Source organism: Camelus bactrianus, chromosome 15 (assembly GCF_048773025.1).
Source record: "Camelus bactrianus isolate YW-2024 breed Bactrian camel chromosome 15, ASM4877302v1, whole genome shotgun sequence".
Classification (NCBI taxonomy): Eukaryota; Metazoa; Chordata; class Mammalia; order Artiodactyla; family Camelidae; genus Camelus; species Camelus bactrianus.
In genome coordinates this window covers 59,130,699-59,145,039 of record NC_133553.1, presented here as the reverse complement: position 1 = coordinate 59,145,039, position 14,341 = coordinate 59,130,699, and the positions used below count along the sequence as shown (strand labels likewise).

Genomic DNA, 14,341 nt, shown 5'->3' with positions numbered 1-14,341 from the left:
TTAACGTGTTGAACTACACTTCCCGACATCAGAGGGTCTTCTCACGCCCTTCTCCCTGCGCTCTTCTTCGGTTGCAAAGTAGTCCCCGAGAGCGGGCCGCTGTGATTGGAGGACGGCGACGAGCGGATGATTTCGGCTAAGGAGGAAAGGACCTGCCGGATGGCGGCCAGCAATTGGCGGGAGGGGAGGCGCGTGTTAATTTAAGGGAGGAGAGAGAAACCTCTCAGCTACATCACCCACCCTGGCGCTTCTGAGACGTTATCCTCACCCAAGGGTAAACGTGGGAGGTAAAAAGACCTTCCGCTGCGTAAAGCCGGCTCGACCCGGAAACAGAATCTTTTTAAAAACTATTCACACTCTCCGGGGGCGGGAGGAATTGACGTGTCGGGAAGACCCGGCGGCTTCGCAGGTTGCTAAGCGACGAGGCGGGCGAGCTCGAGCACAACTTGGACGCTGAGGAGTACCTGAGGCACCCGTGGCGCAGCACCTCGGAGACCGAAGGGGCTGAGCGAGCGCTCCGTGCGCTCCCGGGTCCTTCTTCCCTAGCCCGGGGACCCGCGCCCCGGTTGTGTCCGGTGACAAGGTGCGGGGTTTGCGAGGACGCCCACTCTGAGGCGGCCGGGGGCCACGCGTCTTCCCCACTCCGGAGGCAGGTGAGTCCCCGCAAGCAAGGGGGTCTTTTAATTTTAGGGTTGGGAATGCGGTTGTGCGCCGTCTCGCGTTGCCTTTATCGACCCCGGTGCTGATCTACTGCGCGGGTTCCCTCAAACTCTCTGGTCCCTTTCTGCGCACAGACTATTAGGGCAACAGCGATCTTTTGGAGGGCGTAGTGCCCTGAAGTTCGCGCCACATCCCCGCTGTAAGAGGCAGCTCTTTTCAAGTTAAGTGAAAAGTTTTGAGCTCCTGCTTTGTGAGAAGTGAGCCCCTCCCTTACTGGAGTTCACAGTTAAACTTTTTCTCTAGGTCCTCCGTGGATGTTGACACTTTTGTCCGTTCTCTTTTGGAAACTGGACGCCCTATAGACCATCTTGACCTTTAAATTGTGCCAAACTTGCATTTCTAAGGAAAGCGTGGCAACTGAATGGGAGACACCTGTCGGTTCAGGCAGTCTCAGCTGGTAACACTTAACGAGGTTTTCGCGTAAAATTAGTATGGCCAAGAAAATTGTGCTGACTGAAACTTTGTTTCCTGTGGATATTAAAAGGAAGATATGCTCTGGAATAGCACGTGTGTAGTGAGATGAATGATCTATATTAGATAACGTTGGTGTAACTTCTGTTTTTTCTGTATCACTGGTAGTTGAATGTCGAGTGGTATCTTTCAGTTTTTCTCTCTTCAGTTTTGGGAGGGGGTTACTGTTGTGGAAAAGAAGTACAACTTACTTTCCAACCTGATCTGTCAATAGCATTTACCATACCTGACTGTCTCCTTGAATAACTGTTTACTTGGCTCTCAGACAACATAACTTCCCTGGTTTTCCTCTGTGTCACTGGTTGCCCCTTCTCAGTGTTCTTTGCAAGCTCTTTTTCACCGCTGACCTTGTAACATTGGAGTGCCTGTATTCTTCTATCTGCATTTAATCCCTAAGTGATCTAATTCATGAGTTGCATGGTTTGAAATGCCACTTCTATGTAAAAAAAAAAAAAAAAAAAAAACCAAAAAACCTCCTAAATTTGTGTCTACTCCTAAATTCCAGACTCATGTGTCTAACTACTTATTATTTCCACTTGAGTTTCCGATATGCATCATTTCCACTATTTTACAGCGTCTTCTGCTGAGCAATTGTATGTAAAAAGTAAAGCACCACACCTTTTGGTACAGATATATGACCTGTAATTTCCCCAGTTGTAAGATGTTGATTGTGGATGGGATTATGAGATTTCAAATGGTACAGTAGTGAAGAGTGGGTTAGATGAAGACTGGTTTAATAAACTGGCCAGGAGAACATAGGGCAAAGATTTTAGGATGTGGCACTCTGTTAGGCTCTGGGGATTCAGAAGTTAATAATACACAATTGCCACTTTTTAGAGTCCCTAGGTTAGCAGGGAACACAGGTAGGTAAATCCATAATGACAACATGGCGGGACTTCATTAGTAATAGGTAAGAGTAATTCTGAGCTGCCATGGCTTCACAAAGGAGGTGCTGTCTGGATATGGACAAATGGATGTTTCTGCCTAGCAGCTAAGGTAGGAGGTAGGGTGTTAGGTTGTCAGCACGATAGCTTGCAAACATAAATGCTTTAAGCTCCTGATTTTTTTTTTTAACTAAGGCTTTAGAATTGTCTAAGACTGTAGCCACTACTCATGTGTGGCTGTTAAATTTAAATTAATTACAATTAAATTAGCGCACGAGAGTTCCCTTTTCTCCACATCCTCACCAACACTTGTTTTCTTGATAATAGCCATTCCAACAGGTGTGAGGTGGTATCTCATTATGGTTTTAATTTGCATTTCTTTGATGATTAGTGAAGTTGAGCATCTTTTCATGTGTCATTTGGCCATCTGTATGTCTTTGGAAAAATTTCTCTTCAGGTTCTCTGCCTGCTTTTTAATTGATTTTTTTTTTTTTTGAATGTTGAGTTATATGAGTTCTTTGTATATTTTGGATGTTAACCCCTTATTAGATATATTGTTTGCAAATATCTCCCATTCAGGAGGCAGCCTTTTGTTTTATTGGCTTCCTTCGCTATGCGAAAGCTTTTTAGTTTAATGTGGTCTCATTTGTTTATTTTTGCTTTTGTTTCCCTTGCGTGAGGAGACTTATCTAAAAATAATTGCTAAGCACTGTTGATAGGATTGTAAATTGGTGCAGCCACTGTGGAACAATATGGAGATTCCTCAAAAATTAAAAATAGAACTAAAATATGATCCAGCAATTTCAGTTCTGAGTATTTACTGAAGAAAACAAAAACACCAATTCAAAAAATATATACCTTCCAAAGGTCATTGCAGGATATATATTACAATAGCCAAGATAGAAAAGCAAAACCTAAGCATCCATTGATAGACTAATGGATAAGAAGATGTGGTATATATACAGTGAATATTACTCAGCTATTAAAACAAATCTTGCCATTTGCCACAATATGGATAGATCTAGAGAGTATTATGCTAAGTGAAATAAGTCAGAGAAAGACAAATACCACATGTTTTCACTTATATGTTGAATCTAAAAAACAAAACAGACGAAATGAAATGAAACAGACTTACAGAGAACAGCTGGTTGCTAGAAGGGAGGGGAGGTATTGGGGTGGGCAAAACAGGTATAGGGATTAAGAGGTACAGTCCTCCAGTTATATAATAAATAAGTCCCGGGGATTTAATATTCAACACTAGGAATATGATAATATAGTAATAACTTTGTATGGGGACAGGTGGTTACTAGACTTGTGGTGATCATTTCATAATGTATGCAAATATCAAATCATTATGTAGTATACCTGAAACTAATATAATGTTGTATGTCAACTCTATTTCAATAAAAAATTAATTAAAAATACTATTTCTCAGTCACACTAGTTATGTTTCAATTACTCAGGAGCCACATGTGAGAGAAGAGCAAACATGTTCATTATCACAGAAAGTTCTGTAGCACGGCTGCCAGAATGTAGGGGAAGCAAGGCATCATCCAGAGCAGGAGCAGCTGCAGCATATCTTTGTGGGGGCATTTCTTTTGCCTTGGGTACCCCAAGGAGTTCCTAGTTGTTTGTCCTGTCCAAGGCAAGAAAGAAACCCAATTCTTATGTTAACCACTGCTGATTTATTTTGGAAAAACTCACATTGACAGTTTGGGTGTGCAAAGTTTACACACACTGCATCATCCTAGATCTTGAATGAGACTTAGCATCAGCAAGCCCACGTCCTCAGGAGGGGTTGGAAAAGCAGAGTCATTGCCTGAGTGACACCGAACAACATCTGTCTTCTGCTGTCCACTATTCTGGAATACCTGAATCCCTACCACCTTCTAAGCAGATAGAGGAGCATGTGCCACTTGTTGAGGCTAGCATGGCAGGTTTAGACTCTACCAATAAGGGGGGGTTAGGAGAGAAAGGAGCCCAGGTGGGGTGTCTGTATAATACATTTTAATGTGTGCAACAGGTTCATATATGTGCTTTTTATAAATCGTCGTAATATATGTTTTACTTGGATATATTTGCTCTCTATGACCTTATCTCTGTGAAAAGTTCTTCCTGTTAAATGTCTGGTTGGCTTTATACTTTATAATATTTTCAGTTTGGATTGAAGAAACATGCTTTTTCTAAGTCAAATTTTATGATTCTTGCCATTCCTAAGAAAGGAGGAAGCGAGATGTCACTGAAGAATAGCCTAAAGGTGCTTTAAATGTATTGGTGGGTGGAGAGAATAGGTAATAATTACCCATTAATTAATAATAATTTTATTATTTGTTCAACTCACTACTCAGCTTACCAAAGATTATAAACCCCTTCCTGGAGATAGTGTGTTGATACACAAACTCACTTCCGTGTGTATAGATATATTTTGCGATTATAAAAAGAATGTCATGAGTTATTAAATAATAATAATAATAATGAATCAATTAATGTTTTCTCTTGTCCCCTACTAACTAGAGATAATGAAAACTTATTTTATGTCACTGCTAATGGCTTTACATGTAAAAAATACTACTATATCTGCACATATTTACATTTTCTCATAAATGTGCCCAAAGACATATAATTATGCCTATTGTTTAAAAAAACTTAAGACATATGAAAAGACTCTGAAGTGGGTCAATTTATGATTTATAAGAGGTGAGGAAGAGTGTTAAGAGGTAGACCTCGGATAATAAGTAGAAGTATGGGGCAGGGACAGGAGAAAAATGGGATAGGGAAAAAAAGACAGCAATTGAGTACGAAGAACGAACGTACTGAAGTGAAGAGGAGGGGAAAAAAAACCTCACCATTTATTTGCATTATACACCTTATGCTTTAGCCAGCCTACCTGCTATTGCTCAAGCATGTCCTTCAGTTTTCTGCTGCCATATTTGATGTATGCTTTTTCACACCTGGAATCTCATCCTCCATTTTGCCTGTTAAAATCTCTCGAAATGTTTTGACCTTTATGAAGCACTTCTTTTTCTTCCCTTTTAAAAACTTTTACAGAAATTTCAAACAAAGAAAACGGTGAGATAGTATAATTTTCTCAGTCCATTATCCAGCTTCAACAGTTATTAACATTTTGGCAATTTTTAAAAATACATCTCCCTGCTTCCCTCCTCCAACATTTTCAAACATACAGAAGAGCTGTACAGTGAACTCTTTAGTCTGAGTGCAGTCAGGAGACACAACTATACTGGTTATTGGAAAATGTATTTTGATGAATTGTTAACTAGAACAGGGAGAGGTGGTTAACTATTAAAAGAGGTAAAGAAGCTCTGAGTCTAAGGGTCCCCAAAGCAGCAAGTGTGAAAGAGCAGCTACTATTACTAGGACAAGGGAGAAAGACTGAGAGGGCCCTTCTTCCCAAAGCGTGGATACAGGCCTTTACAGAAAGGGCATGCCTACCATGGCTGCATGGCCCAAGGCCGCAGCTGGAACCTGTCTCGTCAGTACTCTTGGACATTCATGCTAATTAATAATAATAATTAATGGAGAACCTGAATCTGGAAGGAAGTCTGTGTCCACTGCAATCATCTTATAGGTTCCCTCTATTGCCTTCTCTAAAGCTTGCAAAAGAGAAATGTTTAGAGGGCCTAGCTCCATTGTCATAAAGCAGGGCAAAGAAAGGTGGATTTGATGTTGAGCGATAATAAGTTGGTAACTGACACACCTGTAGTAGCTACCACCTAATTTCTACAATTGTTAAGCAGTTTGATTTATTTACTTAATCATGAAATCTTTTTTGATGCCTCAGCCTGATCACTCTTTGTTTTAAATTTTGAAATTAAAAATCATCTGCAAAACTGATCTGTGGTGGGGAAAAAAAAATCACTAACAGTGGTTCCCTGCAGAGGTGGGAGTTGGGGTGGGGATTGACTGGAAATGAGCATGCGGGAACTTCAGGTAATTTTTTGAAGAGCAATGTTAAAGTTTGTTTAAAAATTCAATATTTGTAATACATTGGAAATGACAGTCTTTACAACTGTGTAAATATGATTTTAGATGTTAATTTAAAAACGTATGTAGGAATATGTTGTTTTTTTAAAATATGAGCAAGAAGGTTTTCATTTTCTAACCATGGCAAAAAGACCTTGGACAAGTCACAACCTTTGAAACGGAGTTTCTTAAACTGTAAAATCAGGATAATATTCACTCTATTTAGGATTAAATGTCACTTATGGCTCTAAGTGTAGTACACTTTTTATCATTACAATTCTTAGTATACACTTTATTAAAGCAAATGTTACAAATTTAGATACTTACTAAAAATTAAAAGTAAAAATTTAATGGAAATGTATCTCTTAATAAATGGAACTGTTTCTTCCCTGATTAGTTTATATATCTGTGGATGAATAGTATTCATGGTCAGAATGAGATTGGATTTATTTTCAAATTTATTCCTGTTTTCCAGAATTACAGATGTAAGTGCTTAGAAACCATATTCACATAAATAAGACGAGAGTTCTTTTAACTCCTTCCATATTGTTTGCAAAACAAAATCACATGGTAGTCTATTAAGAGAAGTTGTTTTCAATTATGTGTTAACCAGTGACTCATTCAGGCTATTTTGCAATTTGGCTGGAAGCATACAAGTGAAAACCACCTGACTTGTAAAAGGATTTACCACCCTTTAGTCTTTCAAAGCTTTACTAAAATTATATAGTCCCTCTTTCACTTACAGTTACCTTAATTAATTCAATGTGCTCTGAAAATGTTAGGAAAAATTGAAATATTTCAGTATCCCTGTCCCAAAACAGCATTTTGCTTGTGTTTTTTTTTTTGTTGTTTTTAACACCTATATTGTGGTATGATTCCTGTACAGTAAACTACACATATTTCAGATGTACAATTTGAATTTTGATAGATGTAGACACCAGTGAAACCACCACCCCAGTCAAGACAGGTAACTTTTCCATCACTCCCCAAGAGGTGCAAATTTCGAATTCCCAATTTATCCCTTCCCCGCCCTTTACCCTCCAAAACAGTATTTTAAATTAAATGCTTTCATCTTATGTGCTTTAAATATTTTTTTGTCAAAACCTTGAGGTGACTTATTTGCTCATTGAATTTTCAGTTTTGGATAAAATATTGCCATAGCCTAATTGTGAAACCAATCACTCAAGATTTACTGACTTTCCAGAAAAACTGTGACTTCATTTTTTAGATTAAATTAATGCATTAACATTCAATTTTGAGGCATATTATAAAAACCACTGTAAAATAAATTATGGAATGCATTTGAAGGAAATTGAGAAGGAAAAGCCGGGCTGGGCTAACAAGCTAACTTGTAAATCCAGGCTCAACAAGTGTCAGTAATGTGATCTGTTCCTAACAGATAAGTTCCAGTGTACTGATTCCTTGGTTTTGCTGTTCGAGCCTTATTGGCTAATAGCCCCATACTTGTAATTAACCCTATAAAACCCCATGCACACGTCTTGGAGGTGCTCAGAGCTTCGGAGCAAAAGCCCCTCTGAGCCCGCCGGCGTAATAAATCTGAATACTCCAGCCCTCCGAGTGGTGCTTGTTTCTTAGCTGGCCTGTCGTTTCCATAACAAGATTGTTAAAACAAAGTTAAGATTAAAATGATGCAGTGATAATAAAATAATCAGTGTTTAAAATAACTTATGAAATCATGATAATGGTATTTCTCATTGCTTAGTTTATAATAAAGTGATATAAAATGGACCTAAAATGATAAGTGATTTATGAAATAAGGAGTATGATGAAAGATATTCCTTCAGCAGACTGTTTACACTTCACAATCAGACTTTTTCTATGTATTTAATGAAGAAAGAGTTTTGCTAAAAGTGGGTTGGTCTGGCAGTTAGCAGACAATTTTACATTTTGTTAAAAGAAAGTAGAAGATAACATTTTCTAAGATTAAGAGTGACTGTAATTGGAATAAATATTTCATTATGTAATTTGCTTTAAAAAAAAAATGTGGCTTGCATTAAATTCCTGCTAAACATTGGACCTAGGGTGCCTGGATGGCTCTCATAGGATAGCATTCAGCATGCTCCTTGCCCTCCCCGATTCCTGCCTCTCTTTCTGAGAAGCAAAGCAGATCTCCTTTTCTTTCTCATATAGAGTATGTGTGCATTGTTCTCAAAACCTAGCTTCTCAGAATCATACCTTTCACCTTGAACACTTGTTAAAAATTTCTCTCATGATCTTACTAAATGAATTCTTCTACTACCTACTAGACGAGAAAGGTTTTCCCTTGTTGTTGCTATTAAAAGTCTCACGTTTTTTGCCCTTTATTTACAGTGAATTTTCGGAAGAAGAGCTTTCATAACCAGAGTTCTCATTGCAGTCCTTTAGCAGGATAGGACATTCCCATACTCCAGGAAGGCTATAAACGTGTGTGCCCCCATCCCCTCCCAATCCAAATGCACACAATCAGAGTCACCTGTCTGGTAGTTCACAGGCCTTGTTTTCTTTAAAGTTAGTTCCCCTTGTAAATCAGATTAAGGAATGCATTAGCACTGATTAGTTTATAAGTTACATTTTGTAGGTAATACAGTACATTGTAAGAGAGGATTTTTGGTCAGGTGAGAGTATCGGCATGTTTCCAATTATACTAATGATAAGGTTATCTGTCCTCTCTACCTTCTTGGAGAATCATCTCGGGTAATAACTAGTGTAAAGTAGCACAATATGTCATTGCAATTTCATTGCGAGTTTGAATCTCCAAGTGGTTCTGAATTCGTTGTAAACATTCATTTTGTGAAGGCAACAAACATAGAACATTAAGCTGTTACACTGGTTTTGGAGATGTTCTTAACTTATTTTTCCCAGCTCAGCATTTTTTAGGGTAATGTTTGATGCAAATTACAGGAGATACTTGAAATACCATTCTAACAACATCCAACAGAGCTATTAAAGAAGCATTAAGTTTCAAATCCCTAAAAATTGAATGTTGACTCTTGATAGTCTAGGTATTTCGGAGTTTATAAGATTTTATGCTTTTACATTAAATTTTTAATATGAAATTATTTAACCTCATGTTAATTTTATCAATAGCATATACAAATTGTATACATCTATTTAAAAAGTCATTCATTTAAGTGTTTTCTTTATGAAATACAGTTTAAGGCTTTTTATGTAACGGTTTTGTAATAATCTGATTCCCTTTCATGGGAACTAATGGAGTAATATTTGGAAATGTGCCCTTGCTGTTGGTTTAGGTATCTGCACATTTAGAAATATATGCTTTACGTAACATCCGTGTAATTAATAAACAGCATGTTAGATAATAGTGTCGTTAAAAACAGGATCATTTAAAAGCTAAGATTAAGATACGAAATAAACCAGAGATTGAATTATTACAATTTTTTTACTGTGGTAAAATACACATAACATAAAATTTACCATCTTAACCATTTTTAAGTGGTAGTTCAGTGGTATTAAATATCTTCATACTGTTGTGCAGTCATCACCATCATTCATCCCTGTAACACTTTTCATCTTGTAAAACTGAAATTCTGTACCTATTGAACAGTAACTTAACATTCTTCCTGCCACCCTCTGCCCCAACCCAGCCCCTGGCAACCAACATCACAATTTCTGTCTTTGATTTTGACTATTCTTAGTACCTCATATAAGTGGAATCTACAGTATTTGTATTTTTGTGACTGGTTTATTTCACTCAGCACAATGTCTTCAGGTTTCATCCATGTTGTAACACATTGCAGAATTAACTAACTTTTTAAGGCAGAATTATATTCCATTTTATGTATATACCATATCTCACATTTTGCTTAGCCATTAATCAGTTGATGGACACTTGGGTTACTTCCACGTTTTAGCTATTGCAAATAATGCTGCTATGAACATGGATGTACGAATATCTCTTTGAGAACCTGCTTTTAATTCTTTTAGCTATGTACTCAGAAGTGGAATTCCTGAATCATATGATAATTCCATTTTTAATTTTCAGAGAAACTGCTATACTGCCTATAGCAGCTGCACCATTTTATATTCCCACTATCGTTGCACAGGGTTCTGATTTTTCAACATCCTGGCCAATACTTACCATTTTGTGTGTGGGTTTTTTTTTTTTTTTTTTTTTATATATATATAGTAGCCATTCTAATTTGGCTACCATTTGGTATTGGTAGTTTTGATTAGCATTTCTTTAATGATTAGTCATTTGAACGTCTTTTCATGCACTTATTGTCCATTTATATATCTTTAGAGAAATGTCTCCCAAAGTCCTTTGCCCATTTATGAATCTGGTGGTTTATTTTTTTGTTGTTGAATTTTAGAAGTTCTCTATATATTCTGATACTAATCCCTTATCAGATATATGATTTGCAAATGTTTTCTCCAGTTGTGTGAGTTGCCTTTTTACTCTGGATTTGTGGGTAGTGTGCTTTTTGTTTAATGAGTTGTATTTTAAATAACTGTTTCAGGTAATTGTGGATTTAATTTTTGATACTATATTAAAACTACCCAAGTGGTAGTTTCTCAAAGGTTATTTGCAAAATGTAACCTGAAACAATATCATTGCATATTTCCTATTCTGTTACATTAAAATCCATGGGCCTATCCTGCACATGGAATGGATCTCCTACTAATCCATGATTTTTAGGTAATGTATTGCTTCACATAGTGTCCTTTGATGCATAAGATTTTAAAATTTTCATGAAGTCTAATTTGTCTATCTTTTCTTTTGTTACCTGTGCCTTTGGTGTCAAATCATTGCCAAATCCAATGTTGTGACACTTTTGTCCTATGTTTTCTTCTAAGAGTTTTTATTATTTTAGGTCTTAGATTTAGGTTCTTGATCCATTTTGAGTTTATATATATATATATATATATATATATATAATACATATGTGTTTAAAATTTTGTTGTTGTTTTTGGGGGGAGGAGGTAATTAGGTTTGTTTATTTATTTATATATTTTAATGGAAGTACTGGGAAATGAACCCAGGCATGCACTCTACCACTATGCTATACCCTCCCCACCTGTATATGGTTTTAAGTAAGGGTCCACCTTCATTCTTTTGCATGTGGATATCTTGTTTTTCCAGCACCGTTTGTTGAAAAGACTGCCCTTTTCCCCACTGAATGGTCCTGACACACTTGTCAAAAATCATTTGACCATGTATGTGAAGGTTTATTTCTGGGATTTCTATCCTATTCCATTAGTATGTATACCTGTTTTTATGCCAGTTCTGCATTCTTTAAATTACTGTAGCTTTCTAGTAAGTTTTGAAATTAAGAACTATGAACCCTTCAGTTTTGTTCTTTTTTCAGTTGTTTTGGCTAGTTGGGGTCCCTAGGGACTCCATATGAATTTTTGGATGAGTTTGTCTATTTCTGCAAAATATATCATTGGGATTTTGATAGGGATTGTCTTAAATCTGTAGATTGCTTTGGATGGAATTGATGTTTTAACTATATTAAATCTTCCAATCCATGATCATGAGCTGTGTTTTCATTTATTTGTCTTTAATTTCTTTCAGCTTTGTTTTTTCATTGAACACATCTTTCACCTCCTTGGTTAAGTTAATCCTAAGTATTTTATTCTTCTTTGATACTACTGTAAATGGGACTGATTTTGTGATTTCCTTTACAGATTGTTCATTATTGGAGTATAGAAGCACAACTAATTTTTGTCTGTTGGCTTCGTATCCTACTACTTCACTGAATTCATTTATTAGTTCTGACAGCTTTTTTTTGGTGATGTCTTTAGGGTTTGTACATATAAGATCATACTTGCAAACCAGTTGTTTTACTTCATCCTTTCCAATTTGGATGCCTTTTCTTTCTTTTTCGTACCTAATTGCTCTGGCTAGAACTTACAATACTGTGTTGAATAGACATGGTGAAAGTGGGCATGCTTGCTTTGTCCCCCACCTTAGAGGAGAAGCTTTTTTGTCTTGCTCCATTTAGTATGACGTTTAATGTGGGTTTTTCACATATGGCTTTTATTATGTTGAGATAGTTTCCTTCTATTCTACTTTGTCAAGTGTTTTTTTAATTATGAAAGGGTGTTGAAATTTGTCAGATGCTTTTTCTGCATCAATTGAGATGATCATGAGCTGTTTTTCTTCATTTTGTTGATGTGCATTACAGGAATAAGTCCTACTTGGTCATGGTGTTATCCTTGTAATGTGCTGCTGAATTATGTTTGCTAGTATTTTTTGAGGGTTTTTGCGTCAATGTTCATAGTAGCTTTTGGTCTGTAGTTGTCTTGTAGTGTCTTTGTCTGGCTTTGGTTGTCAGGGTCATGCTAGCCTCATATCATGAGTTAAAGAAGTGTTCCTTATCTTCAGTTTTTGGAAACAGCTTGAGAAGGATTGATATTAGTTCTTTAAATGTTTGGTAGAATTCACCTTTGAAGCTGCCAGGTAATTTTTTAATGAATGCTAGATGTTGTGAACATTACCTTATGAGTGTTGGGTATTCTTATTTTTATGTAAATATTTTTGAACTTTATTCTGTGGTACAATTAAGTTACCTGAAATAGTTTGATTCTTTCAGGACTTGCTTTTAAGCATTTCCCCCATCTTGCACCATTACTCTCTAAACAGAGCTTCATATGCCTACCAGTGTGGTTTTTAGTTTCTACTTTCTTTTTGGCAAAAGAATTGCAAATGGTAGGTCCCCAAGTTACCTATACCAAGTCCTGTTTAATTTGGCTACAAATTGTAAGTTCCCATGATCTCCTCTCCCTTGGATTTAGTTATTTTCTAGAACAGCTCACAGAACTCAGGGAAACACCTACTTAAGTGTACCAGTTTTATTATATAGTAAAGGATATAATAAAAGGCACAGATGGATAACCAGAAAAAGAGATGCACAGGGCAAGGTCTGGGAGGGTCCTGAATTCAGGAGCTTGTTTCTGTGGAGTTGGGGAGCATCACCTTCTTGGTACCTGGATGTCTTCACCTGCGCAAATTGAAAGCTCTCCAAATCCCGTAATATTGGGATTTTTATGGAGGCTTCATCATGTAGGTATGATCAGTTATTAACTCCATTTGCAGCTCCTATCCCTTCTTTAGATAGTAGGGAGTGGTGATGAAAATTTCAGGCTTCTAGTCATAGCTTAGTCTCTCTGGTGACCAACACCAATCCAGGAGCCATCCAGAAGCCTAGCCAGAGTTGCCTCATTAGAGCAAGAGACACTGCTCTCACCCAGAAAATTCCAAGGGATTTTGGAACCCTGTATCAGGAACTGGTGTCAGAGACCAAATATTTGAACAAAAGATGCTCCTTGTGCCCTTATCACTTACGAGAATTATAAGAGTTTTAGGAGCTTTGTGCTGGGAACTGGGGTCAAAGACTAAATGTGAGAACAAAAGATTATCCTAACACGCTTATTTACAAGTGTTTTAGAGCCCTGTGTCAGGAACTAGGGCAGAGACCCGTATATGTATTTCTTACTATTTCACAACTGCCCTCTATTATATTCTCATGTTCACGTTCTGGCAGTTGTTTCAAGAATATAACATTTTTTCTCCAAAACAAGACCATTCATTAAATTTTAGACATCATGTCTCTTGAATCTCCTTTAATCTGGGAGAATTCATTTGCCCTCTTTGTCTTTCATGACATTGACTATTTTGAAGAGTATAGTCTAGTAACTTTGTAGAATGCTCCTCATTTTGGGTTTGTTTGAAGTTTCTCTTAATTAAATTCAGCTTATACATTTCTGTAGGGAAGACTACATGAATGATTTTGTGGACTTCTCAGGGCATTTCCATCAGTTTGTCATATTTTTGGTGATGTTAATTGTAATCATTTGATTATATTATTGTTCACCAGATTTCTCCACCATAAAATTACTGTGTTTTACCTTTGTAATTAATAAGTGTGGGGACATACTGAGATTATGTTAATATCCCATTTCTCATCAAACTTTAACCCATAGTTTTAACGCTGACTCATTTTTGCCTGTTAGTGATTACTATGACCATAAAATACTTTTCAAAGTCTGTTATTTCTTCAGCATCTATTAGATAGCATTTTACTGTAAGTTTAAGTTTTCCCTTATCTACCTACCTGTGTCCATCTATCTATTTCTCTCTCTCTCTCATCTGTTTCTTGCTACCAGTACTTCTGACACAGATGTGTGGGTTTTCTACACCAATTACCCATTTCTCTGCAGATACTAGCTGGGTGTCCTACAGCTCAGTTCAATTCTAATACCACCTATACTTAGCAAATTCCGCAAGACTGCCCCCACTTCAGAGCCATTGAAAGTCCAGA

At 37.0% G+C, this 14,341-nt stretch overlaps 1 protein-coding gene across 15 annotated transcripts in view; it reads left to right on the top strand.

The window, feature by feature from the left end:
• WDPCP (WD repeat containing planar cell polarity effector) overlaps positions 1 to 14,341 on the top strand; it is a 299,751-nt gene that overhangs the window by 11,933 nt on the left and 273,477 nt on the right. For 14 of the 15 annotated variants that reach the window (XM_074341211.1, XM_074341212.1, XM_045514398.2 and 11 more), the window contains exon 1: positions 80 to 653. The exons of the other annotated variant lie outside the window; for it this stretch is intronic. The gene's annotated coding sequence lies outside the window, so the exon portion shown is untranslated. Of the gene's footprint in view, positions 1 to 79; positions 654 to 14,341 lie in introns of those variants that run through there. 15 annotated transcript variants of the gene reach the window in all.